The following is a 16,296-nucleotide window of genomic DNA, read 5'->3' as shown; positions in this document are numbered from 1 at the left end:
ATCTGAGTCTATGCTTGAAAAGCTGCCAATGGGCGACCTCTTTTGCGTTGGTTTACTGGCTCCATATCAGACGCGTGTAAAAGCTCGTTTGATATCATCAGTTGAAAGTTTAACAATGACATATGTTTCGTTTTCTCAGCTTGATTTTTTAGGCCCCTTCTATACATCAACCAGCTATTGACTACTGCTGTGCTAAGACACCAGTACACTATACGCATATACCACTTCTTGGAACGGTGGTTGATTTTATACAACTCTAGCAACATATCAGCTAGGTCTACGCCTCCCATATGCTTGTTATAACAGCCAACAATAGCAGGTCTAGCTATATTTATGTACTTTTTTTGCTTACGACACCAGCGTTTGCATTCTGAAACTGGATTTTCAGCTATATAGTTTGATACCAGTTGAACGCTCTTGTTGTCGTACCAGCGGCATGCAACTAAATTATATGTTGCTTCATATTTAAAATCATAAGAACCACGACCTTCTTTCATAAGTTCCTTTTCATCCGTAAGGCAACAGTTTTTCATCCGGTTGCTTCGCATTGTTTCTGCTGCTAATATACCTTTTTCCTTTAGCGCAATCATCAGGCTTATGGAAGCGAACCAATTATAAAAAAAACAATTTATAATTTTTGTTTGAGGGAACAGTTGAGGCAATACTATATCTGATGATATCCCTAGTCCAAAAGATGGGCATGTTCCTTCTCCTACGTAGAGAGCAAAATCATATACGATACCTGAAACTCCAGCTCTCGTAAACATTTTAAAGCCCCATTTAATGGGTTTCATTGGAAGGTATTGTTTCAAATTGTGACGTCCTTTATATTTAATCATTTGTTCGTCAATACTTTGGCATTCCTCCTGGTCTATTCTGTTACATTTTTCCTTCATTTTATTTAATAATGGTCGTATTTTATAGAGTTTATCAAAATTATTTGATCCGCGCTCCGGCTGTTGAGAATTATAATTTATGTGGAAAGATTCTTTGATTTTCTCAAAACGCGCTCTTGAAATAGAATCTGCAACAGCCGTTAACCTGAAGTTTGGCATCCAAGCCATTCTCAAATTTGGAACTTGTATAATGCCTAAATAAAGAAGTACACCAAAGAATCGCCTAATTTCGAATGGCGAACAGTTTAGCTCTACTCCTTTAGTTTGCATTGAATACAGATTTGTTTCGTTGCAAATCTTGTTTATTATTTCATTATCGAAGAATTCATTGACGTATTTGATTGGCACTTTGACTTCTCGACAAACTTGATCTTCTTTAAAAGCAGTTTCAAAAACGGTTAGGCCCGCGTTCCCCCATCTCAATTTCTCCAGATTGATTTTTTCATAATTTACCTCGGCGATATTTTCTGTGTCCGAAACATTTTCAACTTCTTCATCAGCATGCTCATCTTCTCCAACAATACCGTCTATCAAATTTATTTCAACGTTTTCCCATCTTTCCATTACTTTATCCATCGTTTTTTCAATGAATTTCTCCAGATTCGAATCATATAATTCTTCTTCTTCTTCTTCATCATCAGAATTATTCCAATCGAAGTTTATTATCTGTTTTATTTCTAGATCTGTAAGACCTTTTGGACGCATTTCTAAAAGAATAAAATACAAAATATTATTGCTACTATGGCCAAATGTTGCCTATAAGCAACATTGTGTTCGCGAAATTCCTGACATAAAACAAAAAACTTTATTTTAGTTTTGTAAACTTTATTTGATTTTCTTACCTGTTATTTATAATAAAATTCACTTTTTATAAAAATATCTTACGTATTACGTTTTTATTTGAATTTTTATAGAACGATTATTTTCACTTTTTTTTGCACACGTCAGCACACCACTTCAACTAGCTCGCAAATGAACACCGGTTAAGCTTTTCTAAATATAAATTCTCAAGAAAATTCCCACACACATTAGCTACTGTAAAAAAAAACCGTTAGCAAAAATAACAACAACTATAGAAACTACGCGTAGAAATATATAATGTTGCCTATAAGCAACATTTGACATTAAAGGGTTAAATCGAGACGCTCCGGTAACGTAGAAACGAAGACCAAAACGCGATGAGCGCTACATTGACGCTTGTGCGCCGTTATTAAGCATTGGAGTATCTGATTATGAGCTGGGGTAGTTTTTTATGCAATAATTTTTTTGGGCAAATGGAATGGTAGTACGTACATTCACTTGAAAATTTCTATCTTAAATCAGTAGATAGGCATGTACATATCACATACCGTTATCTTTTTCCAAGAGAGATAATAAAAAATAATAATTATCAATGCAGAGTTGGAGCCAAGGCGGATTCATTCCAGGCATCCACCCAGCTGACGTTAAAATTTTTTGTTTTGTTGTTTGTATCTGTGTGCTTACTTTGCCATTTGTGTACATAAATAATTTATAGTTGGTGGATCAAGTATTATCTTAAGGGAAATGTTACCAAAAAAAATATGAAAAAGTGTGTATTGGGCTTGAAAAAAGTCAAACGGGGTAAAAGACCGCCCTTCTTTGACAGACCCACAACCGTCGGTTCTACAGCATTCCCCGTCTATGTATGGGGAATGTTTATGCTGATACAACAAAAACCTTTTATTTTTGACTTCCCTGGTGGAGAACCGAAACGGCAAGTGAAGAGCAAAGCATGTCGATTTTGAGGTGATGGAGTTCAAAAAGCAAAAACAAAATACACGTATGTTTTTACTTACATATATGCGGATGCCATTACCTGTAATAAATTCGTCCTGTTGGAGGTGTCAAATTTGTCCGCTATGTTGTAATGCCACCAAGTTCATGAATATTCACTTCTTCATTATTCCTATTATGCAAATTATATTTGTTTTAATTTGGGGAAAAATGTTGTCGAAAATTTCATTATTTCCGTTGTAAGAAGTTCTTAAAATCTTAGGTTAATATAAATATAAAATCATTTCTTGCAGGTGTGAGAGTCTGCCGTGTCGGCGAAAGTTCTTAGGACAACAAATTAGCGCTACATAGACACACACATTAAGAAAATTTCTGAATCAGCTATTTTTAGGCAAATGTTACTGCGCGTGCATTAAACGGAAAATGTGAGTAAACTGAAAACTGAGGTGAATATAAAGTAAGCGGCGCAAAAGCTGAGCACGGCGAAAGGGTCAAACAAAAGAGGGTAAAATATTAAAAATTTTAGCGCATACAACAATAGTTCTATGTGCATACGTTCAGGAACGAGTATATTTTTCTATTAAAAATGCACAAGATTATTAGCCAGAAATAAATGCAATTTGCTAAAAAATCCATATATACATACATACATACGTATTTATGTAGTCAATTCTAAATGAAATGCATATTTTACGCTGTTGTGTAAATATTTTGAACGAAACAAATTTCTAATTACTAGCACAACTTTACTTGAATTCATATTTTTTTATTATTTTTACATAAATTTCCCCATTAACTATTGCCATTATTCGAGTCTGAATTTAACTAAGAAAAGAAAAACAATACCTGCGACGATGGTTGCTGTTTTGCAAGCAACAAATACATATTTACAAATTCCATGTGTTCATAATTTGTAATTATTTTTTTTGTAATACACAGCTACATAGCTATGTTTAAAAGCTGTGTTTACTGTTTTAAGTTCATATATTCATAAACAAGCGTGTACGCGCATAATGTGCATTATTAAAAGCTGCTTGATGACTGTTCGAATTTTACACACTAAAGCGACGCGTCTACAATATTTAATGATGTCATGCCTATTAGCTACGAATCTCTTTCGTATAAACATTTGTATGGAAAGACATAAGTCAAGTGTTTACAAAGTCTATAGGAAGCTAGGCAATAAGCACATTGTTGTCAAATGCAAATTAGTATTCGTTAAACACTTGTTGTTCATGTCCACCTTTTTACTACTCATACAAATTTCATTGTGATTCTGTTGGATTGTTAAGTTTAATTAAATAAATGAACCGTCTAAGGTGGCCGAATTCGTTGATATCCAAAAAAATGTTAAGAATCAATGTCATAGAAAAAAGCAAATAAGATGAAATAAATAAAAAAAATACTGAAAGCAACAAATCGATAACTAAAAAAATGTTCTTAGTAAGTATTTGTAGAATTAGGGGTCCCGCTTATAGCTAAACATAAATTAATTAGATACTTTTTCCTTTAAGTTTGCTTTAATTACTAAATTAGTTTGTTTAATTTTCTTAAATTCAAAATTGAGTCCAATTATTTCATGGTAATTTATGTTTAATTTCGATGATGTTTGAATTCATTGTTAATTTTATTTTTATGTCACTACCATTTGACTTAATATTAGTTTATGTTAATTTATTTACTTTTCTTTGCATTTTTTTATTTTATATCATTTCGTTTCACTTTATTTAATTTCCCTTTACTTTAAATTAATGTAAATTGATTTTATTTTATTTTATTTTCCTTTACTTTACTTTAACTTACTTTTCCTTTACTTTACTTTAATTTCAGTTAATTTAATTCTTTTATATTTTTCATTTCAGTTTATCTTATTTTACTTTACTATACACTTCGGTTTCTTTCACTTCACTTTACTTTTCTTAATTAATTTAACTTTATTTTCTTATATTTTTTATATTTTTTTTATTTTTTGATTATATTTTAATTGGTTATACATATTTTTTTTTTTTTTTAATTATATTTTATTTCATTTTATTTTACTTTATTTAATTTAAAAAAATTATAATTTTTTTCTTTTTTGTTTTGCTTCATTTTTTATTTGATTTCATTGTTTTTTTGGTGAGTAGGGTTCCAAATGCCTTCGCGATCATCGCCTAGCGTCGTGTGGTGTGGCAACTAAAACGATTCCTTATCTACTTCTGAGGAGACAATGCATTTTTTTCTTTTTTATTTTTTGGTTTATATAATTTTAGCCTATTTTATTTACTTTACAGTCTTTTACTTCACTTTTCTTAATTTAATTTAACTTTATTTTTTTCATTTTTTTTTCGTTTATTTATTTTTTTTCATTTTTTTTCTCATTTATTTATTTTTTTTCATTTATTTTTTTTTTCTCATATTTATTTTATTTTATTTATTTTATGTCATTTTATTTATTTATTTTTTATATTTAATTTTTATTTTTTTCTCATTTTATTTCATTTATTTTATTTTATTTCATTTTATTTTATCATTTATATTATTTTATTTTCATTTTTCCTCCTTATTTTATTTTAATTATTTATTTTATTTAATTTATTTGTTTCTCATTTTCATTGCATTATTATTGTTATTTTTTCACTCAGTGTAAAAAATGGTCTTATTCAAATTCATTATTTGTTTATCTTAAATCATCTTAATCTACGTGTATTTTTAGTTGTTTTTGCTGAGTCTAATCATGAATTCATTTTCTAACGGGGGAATCGTTCATATTCGATATATAAGCATACATTTCTAAAATCCAACAATAATTCATCGCCTTGGAATTTTAATTCAAACTTTCTAACCTTCATTCCAAGCTCCAGCGACCCTAACATTCGTTCATTCAAGTTCTTACTCCACAAGTAGTGCACATTCTTTTGTGCGATCCACCCGCCCCCCGCAACACAAACGAACGAAAAAGTGTATCAAACAAAACAAGTTTGTAGTCTTCTTCTATTTTTAAATTAAGTTCATAAAGTCACACCATATTTTCATTAGTGCGATATGCTTTTTTTGACATTGACCAAAGTGATATCATATTTCGTGAACGAACTAATATGAACATATGTATGTGCGAGTATGTCATAATGAACAAGAAGAACGATTGTACGGTTTTTGTACATACGACTTTTTACGCAAATACACACAAAGCATAGAGGCACGTAAGTACGTAGTGTGAAGGTTAAAAAATTGTGTCTAACAAAGCTACTCGCCGTAACAATAATGCTTTCGACCCGGCCACGACCTCAAACTACACTCGCCAGGAATTTTTTTAAATTCAATTGAAAAAGTATGCTGGTTCTCAATAATTAAGCAGCTAAGGCGGATGACTGTAGTAAATTGGCTCAGCTGTTTAAAGTGGCATTTCTACTAATGCATTTAGAATTCTTAAATAATATACACGTCGAGTAGTTTCATTCAATACTCTAAATTTTTCTTAATCGCTTTAGTAGAAATTCATTTTGAATGCTCTCATCTCCCTCAAAGATTTCGGTATATAAAAAATGGAAAGATTCTAAAAAGGAAATTGATTAATAGAACAACTCCTGGTTTTTGTGAATCACGACTGCAGTTAACCACGCAGTCTACACCATCAGCTCAAAATAGCAAATTATATAAAAGTTCTTTTCAAAGAATGTATCTACTTAATACTTGCTCATCATTCCCCATGGGCAAAGCTTCAAATACCGATACAAAAAAAAGTTGGCAACCAAAAGCACTTCAACTCTAAAGCACTTCATGCACGGCCGCAGCAATGCTGAATATTTTCAAGTGTGACGAAGGTAAACGAACTCTTTTCGAACTGGTGCGATTGCTCCCAATTGCGGCGGCGACGACGACGGCAACGGCAACGGCAACGGCAACGGCAACGGCAACGGTTGCGGTGATGACGATCACGATGGCGAAGGTGGTGTTGGTGGTTTTCGGCGTTTTTTTTTTTTTTTTTGGTGTTGAGTGGTTTCCACATATGTATGTACATATGTATTTTAATTATTTCTATTAATTTTTTTTTACATAAATTTTGTTTTGCTGACCGTGACTTCGGCTGCTTCCTCATAACCAACAAAAATGTTTTGAAACTTTAGCCTAGACGTTTTGGAAAGTGTGTAAACGAAAAAGTTTACATACTTGCACTTGAAGTTTATTTCTATTAAATTTTTCAGTTTTTCTACACTTGGTTGGTTGCGCGTGGTATGATGTAGCTAAGGAGAGCGTGCTATGCAACGAGAGTGCGTTGCCTTTGATATTCTACAATATTTTTGGAGGAACGTGAAAAAATTTTTTTTAACATATATACATACATGGCTATGCACATATATACATACATACATATATGATACACAAAACGCACATAAAAACTTTCTACTATTCGCCTATTTTAGTTACGAGTTGAGTATTTTAGTATTTAGTACATAAAAAAAAGTACAAACGTTCGTTATATGAAAGAAAATGCATAACACCATCAACAAAAACAAACAGCGCGTATTTTTCGCGACTTCAAACTTACACTTCATTATACTAAAATTGAATGGGCTACAAAACTGCATACCTATATTTTTTCTGATAATTCTGACGAAAAAGTTAGAAATTTTGGTGAACATTTTACACCAAATTTTTCAACTTTGGCTCTAATATTGAGTAATTTGGAATTTGTTATAATTCGGTCGACTTTGTTTTTCGTTTTTAGACATATTTTAGTTACGCAAAAATACCTGATATTGAAAATGTATTCCGCTGTTGGTACTAATTATCGAATTTTATAAGAATCCTGATACGCTTGACCTTCCATATAAAGGAACTTATCTGCACATGGATAGTAGTAGCATTTGGTCTGTAATGAACATTTCCTTTGATCCGGCTTTGCACTTTGAACTTCAATTTCACACTAGAAATCATGCCCACAGCCTGACGAGAGGTACTCATTCAAATTACAACAAAACTGGTTAGTGGCTAACAATTCCCTCCGCCATATCAATTTGGCAAATTCAGCCACGTTTAAATGTGTTAGGTTTTCATCAAATTACTACCATTAAAATACTTCAAATTATATTCAAATGAAACAAAGTAATGAATGAGACCATCCAATTAAAATAATTACAAAATTTACTTTTAACAGAAAAGTTAACATTCGAGAAACACACGACATCACAGCCACAACAAAAATAATACAAACAAAAAACATATTCAAAAAAGTCGAAATAATTCGACGAGCAAACAAAATTGTGATGACTCGTCGACGAGTAAGCTCATAAAAATGTTTGTCGAGTGCTGCTTTTAATTCGAAAGAGCGGCGGGTGTGGCCCTCGCTCAGTCATCTCAGCAATAAACAAACAGTCAGACAGAGTTTTCACTAAGAACCGACCAGTCTCAAGACCTTCAGTCGCGCTTTTAGACACAATTAGATTTAAATGACCGGAAAGTGGTTATACTCGTATGTGCGCAATGTACTCGTATGTTGGTATAGCACATCATACACACACACATAGCAATCTAAATATGTATGGTAAGTGGGGCTGGTTGTGACAGTTGTTGATGAACGGAAGAGCTTCGCAAAATGGACATCAACGGAACTAGTTATCCAAATAAATGCGCACGTGGATGTGTACGTGTGTGTATGTATAGCTAGGTTGGGCACATCAATCATTGCCATTATGCTATCTCATATACCACCAGGAAGGGGAAGATGAGAAATACGACAAATATGTGTAGATGTGCTTTTGTATGAGCTCAGAAAGAACTATATACCTACAAACATACATTTCATTATCATTTCAATCTTCAATCTCATAAGAAAAAAGCAAAACAGTCAATCACTTATCACCTAAAGCAATTATCGAAATTGGACATCAACTTACCTATTAATACAATATTTATAAATTACGTAAAAGTAGTATTATGTTAAAACTATTTTTTATGTCCGAAAATCGAATATCTGGAAAGAGATTAAAGAAAATAAGAAATGTGTCAAAAAGTGTTTAAAAGCGCTAACTAAAACTTAATTAAAGTTGTACAAAATAGCTGTCAGAAAATAGGGGAAATTAATAATTGTGAGATTGCTGGGTCGTCAATATACTCTCTCTCTCTCTCTCTCTCTCTCTCTTCGCATTCAGTAGACAACTTTTGCATTATTTTAAAAATGCAAGAATGATAGAAACAAGATTGCGCCCATCAGAGCGTACGTGACGTCACGTTTGCTGAGTTGGGCAGTATTGCCAACCATTTGCTCTTCGCAATAAATTTAGTGATTTTTTATACCGAAAATGCGACAATTTTTAAGTTGGGTGTTTGTTTCTTTTTGTTTTTAATTTAAGGCTAGCGAAACTTTAGGTTAAAAAAAAACTGTATTATTATACAAAAGAAGTTTAAAAAAGGCCACTCTGAGAAGATTTTAGTGCTAATGAAAATTTTTTTACTCCTATAAAATTTGATAATTTGAAAGTGCAAATTTAATTTTTGGCTCCATTTAAGGCTATGCAAAAATATTAAATGCCCCGCTCTCAACTCTTCTTAAGATTGAAAACCTTTTTACACATTTCAAAAAGTTTTTGAATTTATTGAATGCGAATTAAAACCATAGAGGTGTAATCGTTTCTTCCGGTCATCAATCCTTAGTGAGACATAGAGCATCAAGAGGTGTATTCATAGTAAATATAAGCAACAAAATACCAGAAAATACTAAAGAAACCATACTGACATTTTTACAAAAAGAGTCCCTTATCTAGTTACATAACTTCAAATATAGCAAAAAAGTCGTTCCCCTAATACAAGAGTCTCGCTTAACAAAAAAAAACTCATAAATTAAATTGTACACAAGCATAACACATTTATTTAAAAAAAACGCACATTCTACAGACAATTTGTCACGCATACAAAGTTCTTTAAGTAACACAATAAAAATTTCGTGTTTTATTTTCTTTAAATGGGCATTTAGTGCGTTTTTATATGCAAAGCTAGGCAACTCTGCAGTAGCGAGAGAGATTTGACTGCCGAAAGCAGAAGAACACCAACAACACCGGCAATCGCGGGCAATGCCACCAGATGTTAAAAAAAAGTAAAGCTAAATAAAACTGAGTGAATTATTTAAATAATTATTAAAAAATGTATATTTTACAAAATTATAAACATTACTTTTAATTAGAATAGGCTAGAAAAATGTCATGTGGAATGAACTAAAACTCCGAGACAAAAAATAATAAAAATAACAAAAAAAAAATGCTAAATCAAGTTACGAAAATGGTAATCTGGCCATACTGGAGCTAAAATCACGTAACTAGTTGTCAAATTCGCTGAGCGCAAAGTAACGGGACCACGATGGGCGCCATCTCATTATTCTTTGCATCATGTTAAAAATGCATATTTAAAATACACAAACAAAATTTGTCATATTTCGGTAAAAAAGTACATACATACGTAATTGTCATATATGGCAAAACCTATTAGAAATCGTTTAAACTGATCGCATAGAAAAATCTTGTAAAACGCAAACAAAAACCAATCTGTTATCTAAGAAAAAGATGGGCGCCTGGCGGTACCACCAGACGTTTTAAGGAATTAAGTATGAACACAGTGCTACAACCATACCTGACTACCGTAGAGCCAATAACCGCTTCCGATTTCTAAGCTTTCAAATTTGTTTGCCCAACATCTAAAAGCAAATTAAGTAATTAAATAAAACAATTATGAAAATTAACCACGCTTGTTGACTTGCGTCATCAGCTGCCAAGACAGAAAAAATATTAACGACTGGACACACGAAAAATCTACAAAAAGCATTTATGCTAAAATAACACAAAAAGCAAACTTGCTTAGGCGTTTGTGTAACATACACATACATACATATGTACTATATGTACTACGAGTATATATTTTATCATAAAAATTAACGTTAAAAAGCGATAAATCTATTTGCATTGCAATTTTGCCATAAAATTAATTACTTTTAAGGAATTATTAAGCAAACAAACGTTAGAAACTTTCCCTAAAATAGCGCAGACTTTTACCGAAAGCGGATAAGCGAACCGGACTAGGCAGGACCGAACCTGCTGTCCTCATTGCACATCAATTTACACATTCAACGCCGTCTATGCAAGCGCACATGAGCGCTGAGCAAATATGTATGTATGTATTAGTGTAGTACTTATTTACACAGAGTTGTGCGGCCAAAGCAAATCGACTTTGAGTTTGTTCTGCTTTTATCGGCGCGTCTAATTGTGAAGTCAATAAATTTTGCCAAAGCAAATATGCAGGCAAAATTGCACAGAGAGGAAATGAATAGATATCAGGTGAATAGGAAAACACTCAAAACAAACTAAAAAACAAAAAAATTCAGCAAATGCATGAAATTTGTAGATACGAAATTTAATTTGTAAACAATGAGCATAGGCGTATGTATTTCCAGATGCGCAAAAATTAAGAGAAAAAACACTTGCAATGAAAAAAAAAAATTCGTAAGCAACAAATGTACATACTTGTTCTCCAAATTAATAATACAATAAGTGTGCTGCGGAAAAATATTTGTGTATATACACCTCTGCTTATATAATTCAGTGACTTCATCTTTTAACAAAAGTAGTCAAATTTTTCATGGTAAATTGTTTCGCAAATTTTCGCATAAGTGCGGAAGTCTTTTTATGTATAAGAAAATTCTCAGCATTGTATACAAAAAAAATATCCGAAATCAACGCGATTTTTTAGCGACTTCACTGTATGAGCTAGCTATAACACTGCATTTATTGTAAAGCCAAATAAAAATTTTAAAAAGGTTTAAAAATAAATAAAAATTAAAACATTTTTCAAAAATTATAAAAATTTAATTAAATTATTAAATTGAAAATTAAAAAATTACAAAAAATTAAAAAAAAATTTAATAAATAAAGATTTAAAAATAATTAAAAGTTTAAAAATGTTTAAAAATAAGTAAAAATAGTTAAAAAATTATAAAGATTTAAAAATTTTTTTAAATAAATAAAAATTAAATTAAAAAAAAAAAAAATAAAAATTAAAAAAAAATATTTAAATAAATAAAAATTTAAAAATAAGTACGAATTTAAAAATGTTTAATAATAAATAAAACTTTAAAATTTTTTAAAAATAAATAAAAATATATGATAAATATTTACGAATTTTGCAAAATGATAAAGCGGTTTAATGCTGTAAGCCCAAGTGTACGTACGTGCATAGACATGCATGTATTCGCAATGCATGACATCATCTTTTTTGCTATTTATTGTTACCAGCAATAATGCCGCTGTAGGTACGCGCACTGCAACAGTTACTCAGAAATCAGTACAACAACCAACCCAGCAGCCACCCCCAATCGGTCAATAACAAACGCACGAACGCTGTCGTTCGTGTATGCCAGTTCACTTGCAGTATTTATTGACTCGCCGAACTGGACAACAAATTGCAAATTTTGTAATTGTGTGAAAAACTGTTGATTTCAATGACGTAAATAGCATAAATTGAAAATAATATAAATATAAATAAAAAAATTAAAATGAATTTGCTCGTATTTATTTTTAATTTTTTAAGAAAATATATTTTATGTATGTATATAGAAATAGAAATAGAGTTAGACGTCTTCATGTCACAAAGAACTTTAATCAACTCCCAATTGTATAAAGACTCTTCTTAGCTTAAAGCTGAACTAAAATTAGATAATACATTTAATGAGAATGGGAGAGAATAAAGCTAGTAATGAATGTACGAATGATTGTTGTAAGTATGTTGAGTGTGGGTGGAAGAATAAAATAGAGTTTTAAATAAGAGTAAGCCTAAGTAATTTCAAATTTCAAGCATAAGTAAATATATACAAGAGTAATACTAAGTTTGAATTAAGAGTATGATTAAAATAAATAAGAACGCGTGTAAGATTATAATGTAACTGCAAACAGACAAAAAATATTATACCAAACTTTGATTATTAATTGTTGTTGATAATAAATTTTTGGATGTGTAATATTGAAAATCAAAACTTACAACAATTGTACCAAATCGTTGCATTACAGTAGTAGTAAGTAGATCCATAATGCATGCATCTGTGTTTCAAGCGGAGGTGTATGCAGTTCAAGAAGCGATGAACTTTGTTGTGGAAAAACGATGGAGAGGCAGATCTATATGTGTCTGCAGCGACAGCCAAGCAGCGCTTATGGCCTTAGACAGCCCTCAAACCACATCAGGGGTAGTGAAGTCCTGTAAATCCAGGCTGAACTATGTCGGCAGACATAACAGCCTGATGCTAACATGGGTCCCGGGACACGTGGGTATCGCGGGTAACGAGACCTCTGACTCCTTAGCTAAGATGGGCTCTGAGGCCAACTTCTTTGGCCCAGAGCCCGCTTTGCCACTCCCCTCTGCGGCCATCACGGCCACGGTTAGCAAATGGGTAACTACTACCCACAAGCGAGCTTGGCAGGCTGAGAGAGGCTGCAGATGAACAAAACTGATGTTACCTGTCATGTCCGATCGACTGTCGCAAACCCTTCTGTCATTAAGCAGAGGGGAGTGCAGACGGCTGGTAGGACTGATGACGGGCCACTTTCTGTGGGCAAAGCACATGGAAAGGTTGGGCATCTCAGACAGTGTACTCTGCCCAGCTTGTGAAGAGGAGGATGAGACGGCGGACCACTTCCTGTGTGTCTGCCCCGCCTTCGCTCGAATCAGGTTTGAGGTCTTTGGCACTGATGTGTTAAGAAGCGACCATCTTGGCTCCTTGGCACCACAAGATCTACTCAGATTTCTTCGGAGATCGGGTAGATTTAAAGAAAATTAAAAGGGAATCCAAGTGTAGTACAATGGACTCAAAAAAAAAAAAAAAAAAAAAAAAAAAAGTAGATCCATTTAAGTTTTCATTTTAATGTATTTCTTTATTGTTTTGTCTACTTCGCTAGCTTTTTAGCTACGCAATTTAAATCAGCAAGAAATGAAATAATTAAACCAATATGTAATTTCATTGAAGATAATGCAAACAAATTTGCGTTTAGTGATTGCTTCGACTATTAACACCTCGCTACACCACGCAACCATACCACATTAAATATAATATGTATAGATACAGAGTGAAAATTTAATAATCATATGAAATAATGCAAGTTTCCTTTACTTAACAAAAAGCATAAAAATGGTTGTGAATTTTATTTTATTAGTATACACACGCAACAGATTAAAAAATTGCAACAAATATTGCTTAAAGCGGAACCAAACCAAGTCTGCTTTATAGGAACCTGCTGCCATTATTTCACTACTCTTTACTGAACGCCTGTGTAGTCTAACCGTCACATCCGTAGCAACAATTGTGGCTCAATGTTAATCATGCAACTTCGTACGATTCACACAACAACAAGAAATGCATAGTGTGCAGTGAAAACAAAAAGCGATTAAGCAAATTATAGCCTCAATATTAGCATTATTGTTGTACAATACAATAAAAATCGTGAAAGATCTCGTTTTCTTTGCCACATTACTTTCAACACGTTTCTCCTTCATTGTTTTGCTGGCAACCAGCCTATTACTATCTTTTTCTTAAATTTTTTTTCCTTATGTTTTTTTTCTTCTCTATTTTTTAAATGGAAATGTCGATTACATAAAAACCAACAGTATTATTTGTAGTGGTAGTAATAGTGTTCGTCATCAAACAACGATCAACATTTGTAGCTAACCACAAAACTCGCAAGTAATTTTATGCGCTTGCCTTCTGCATAGTAAGAAGCTCTGTTTAATATGCATGGACTTTGACAGCAGCTGTGTTTATTATTCATTTATGTATGCATTTAATCTTATGTTGTAATATTCGATGTGTGAGCTAACATTAATTTGCATAAATTGTATGTTTTCGATTTGCTTTTGCTAATGAAAGTTATATTTTAAGTCACATATTATGATTTTTATTAGAGATATTCGAATCTCTGGTATGATTTTATTTCCCAGGTTCCGTACAGAATCCAATATTCCTAGACACAGATTTGGAGCCTATAGTGAGCAGGATGAAGATTGCTTACGCCACCAATATAATATTATCCATGAATTTCACAAACTGGGACGGCACACCATTCCAGCAATGCAACGCATCGAACTAGATAGCGGATACATTGCAACGATATAACTATCGAAGGAAGAATGACGTTACAATATTATGGTGAACGATTGTAATTGTTGCTGTTGTAGCACCATAAACATTCCTCATACATATACGAGGAATGCTGCTGAAGTGGCAGTCCCCAGGCCGGATATAAATCCGGGTCGTTCCGGTCACGAAGTACCGACTGTCGTGGGAACGCAAAGGATTCTCTAAAAACTCGATCTCAAAATGATCTTCAGTTAAACGCTAAGTAGGCTGCTGAGTTGAAATGCGTAGAAATAATTCGAAACTTAACAAAAACTGAAAGAAAATGAAAAGGTAAATGAAAAAAAAAAAACAAAAAAAAATCGCTTTAAAAAAAACAAAAAAAAATCGCTTTAAAAAAAACAAAAAATGTATAACACATATAATGTTAACAAACGGCTAGAGGAGGGAGTTAAGAAGCTGAGGAAAACACAAGCAAGCAACTGTAAAAAAGTCATCAATAATAATAACAGTTACAAAACAATGGTAGCAGTCAATACTACAATAAAAAGAAGCACAAGCAAACAAAAGAAGATTAAGATGATATAACAACAACAACAGCAACCACCACCACCAGTTATAAAAACAAACAAATGTACAGTTTCGAAAAAAAACGTGGAGCCCAGCGGGTCTTCAACTCTGAAAAAGCAGCAGCAAAGCTGGCTTGGCTGTAGCAGATTTACACGAGTGGCCATGAAGAGGAAAATAAAAGCATAAAAAAGAAACAACAATTACCACAGCGCATATGTCAAACAACATGAAGAAGCACATAAATCGTAGATGAGCAGAGACAGAGAGTTACTAATCCCACAGCAAAATTTCTAGCAACAATAAGCAAACTCCACAACTTACTCGCCATAACAGACACATCGAGATGAATGCATAAAGGTTGGGCTTAAATAATAAGCTTGCAGCAGCAGTTAGGAGGAAGTAAAGTGCAGCAACACCAACACAGAACGAAACAAAAAACAAATTCTTCAAACTCATCGACAGACGTGTAAAAAATTAAACATACAAAATTGTGTTTCAAAATATATGCCCTCTATGAATTACAAACTTGACCAGCTATCTTTTCCGTACTATAACGCATAACCTACTACAAATCTGGAATACTGTATACCAGCTTAATCGATCTTCAAGATTTTTTTTTGTCACTTAAAATATCAATGCATGAAAATCCCACTTAACTTTCACGAGCGACTGCGAAACGTGGCTCAGAAAGGGGTATAAAAACGCGCATCCTGACAGCTGGTTTGACACCTTACGACAGACGCTTGAATGTGGTAGAATGCAATAATAATGATAAAAGCTCATGGCAATGTTGAGAATGAAAATGATGGCAACGTGTAAGGTATTAATACGTACATATATACATACATAAGATCCGAAGCGCAAACTGTGTGTATGCTATATACAGTATTGTACGTAAAAATAAGAGAGAGACTTGTAAAATTAAGCTTGCATCAATCGGACTTTGAATGTTTCCGTAAGTTTTCTTGTTTTTATTTACTTATACATGTGCAT

The 16,296-nt window shown here is 32.6% G+C and overlaps 1 protein-coding gene across 12 annotated transcripts in view; it reads right to left on the bottom strand.

Annotated features, from left to right (window-relative positions):
* The window catches only part of LOC128868905 (protein hu-li tai shao), a 119,075-nt gene that overhangs the window by 88,939 nt on the left and 13,840 nt on the right, over nucleotides 1-16,296 (bottom strand). For 11 of the 12 annotated variants that reach the window (XM_054111493.1, XM_054111490.1, XM_054111489.1 and 8 more), the window contains one exon: nucleotides 8,528-8,604. The exons of the other annotated variant lie outside the window; for it this stretch is intronic. The gene's annotated coding sequence lies outside the window, so the exon portion shown is untranslated. The remainder of the gene's footprint in view (nucleotides 1-8,527; nucleotides 8,605-16,296) is intronic. 12 annotated transcript variants of the gene reach the window in all.

This window comes from Anastrepha ludens, chromosome 6 (genome assembly GCF_028408465.1).
Source record: "Anastrepha ludens isolate Willacy chromosome 6, idAnaLude1.1, whole genome shotgun sequence".
Classification (NCBI taxonomy): domain Eukaryota; kingdom Metazoa; phylum Arthropoda; class Insecta; order Diptera; family Tephritidae; genus Anastrepha; species Anastrepha ludens.
Note: the sequence above shows the minus strand (reverse complement) of the source record. Positions and strands in the feature narration are given on the sequence as shown.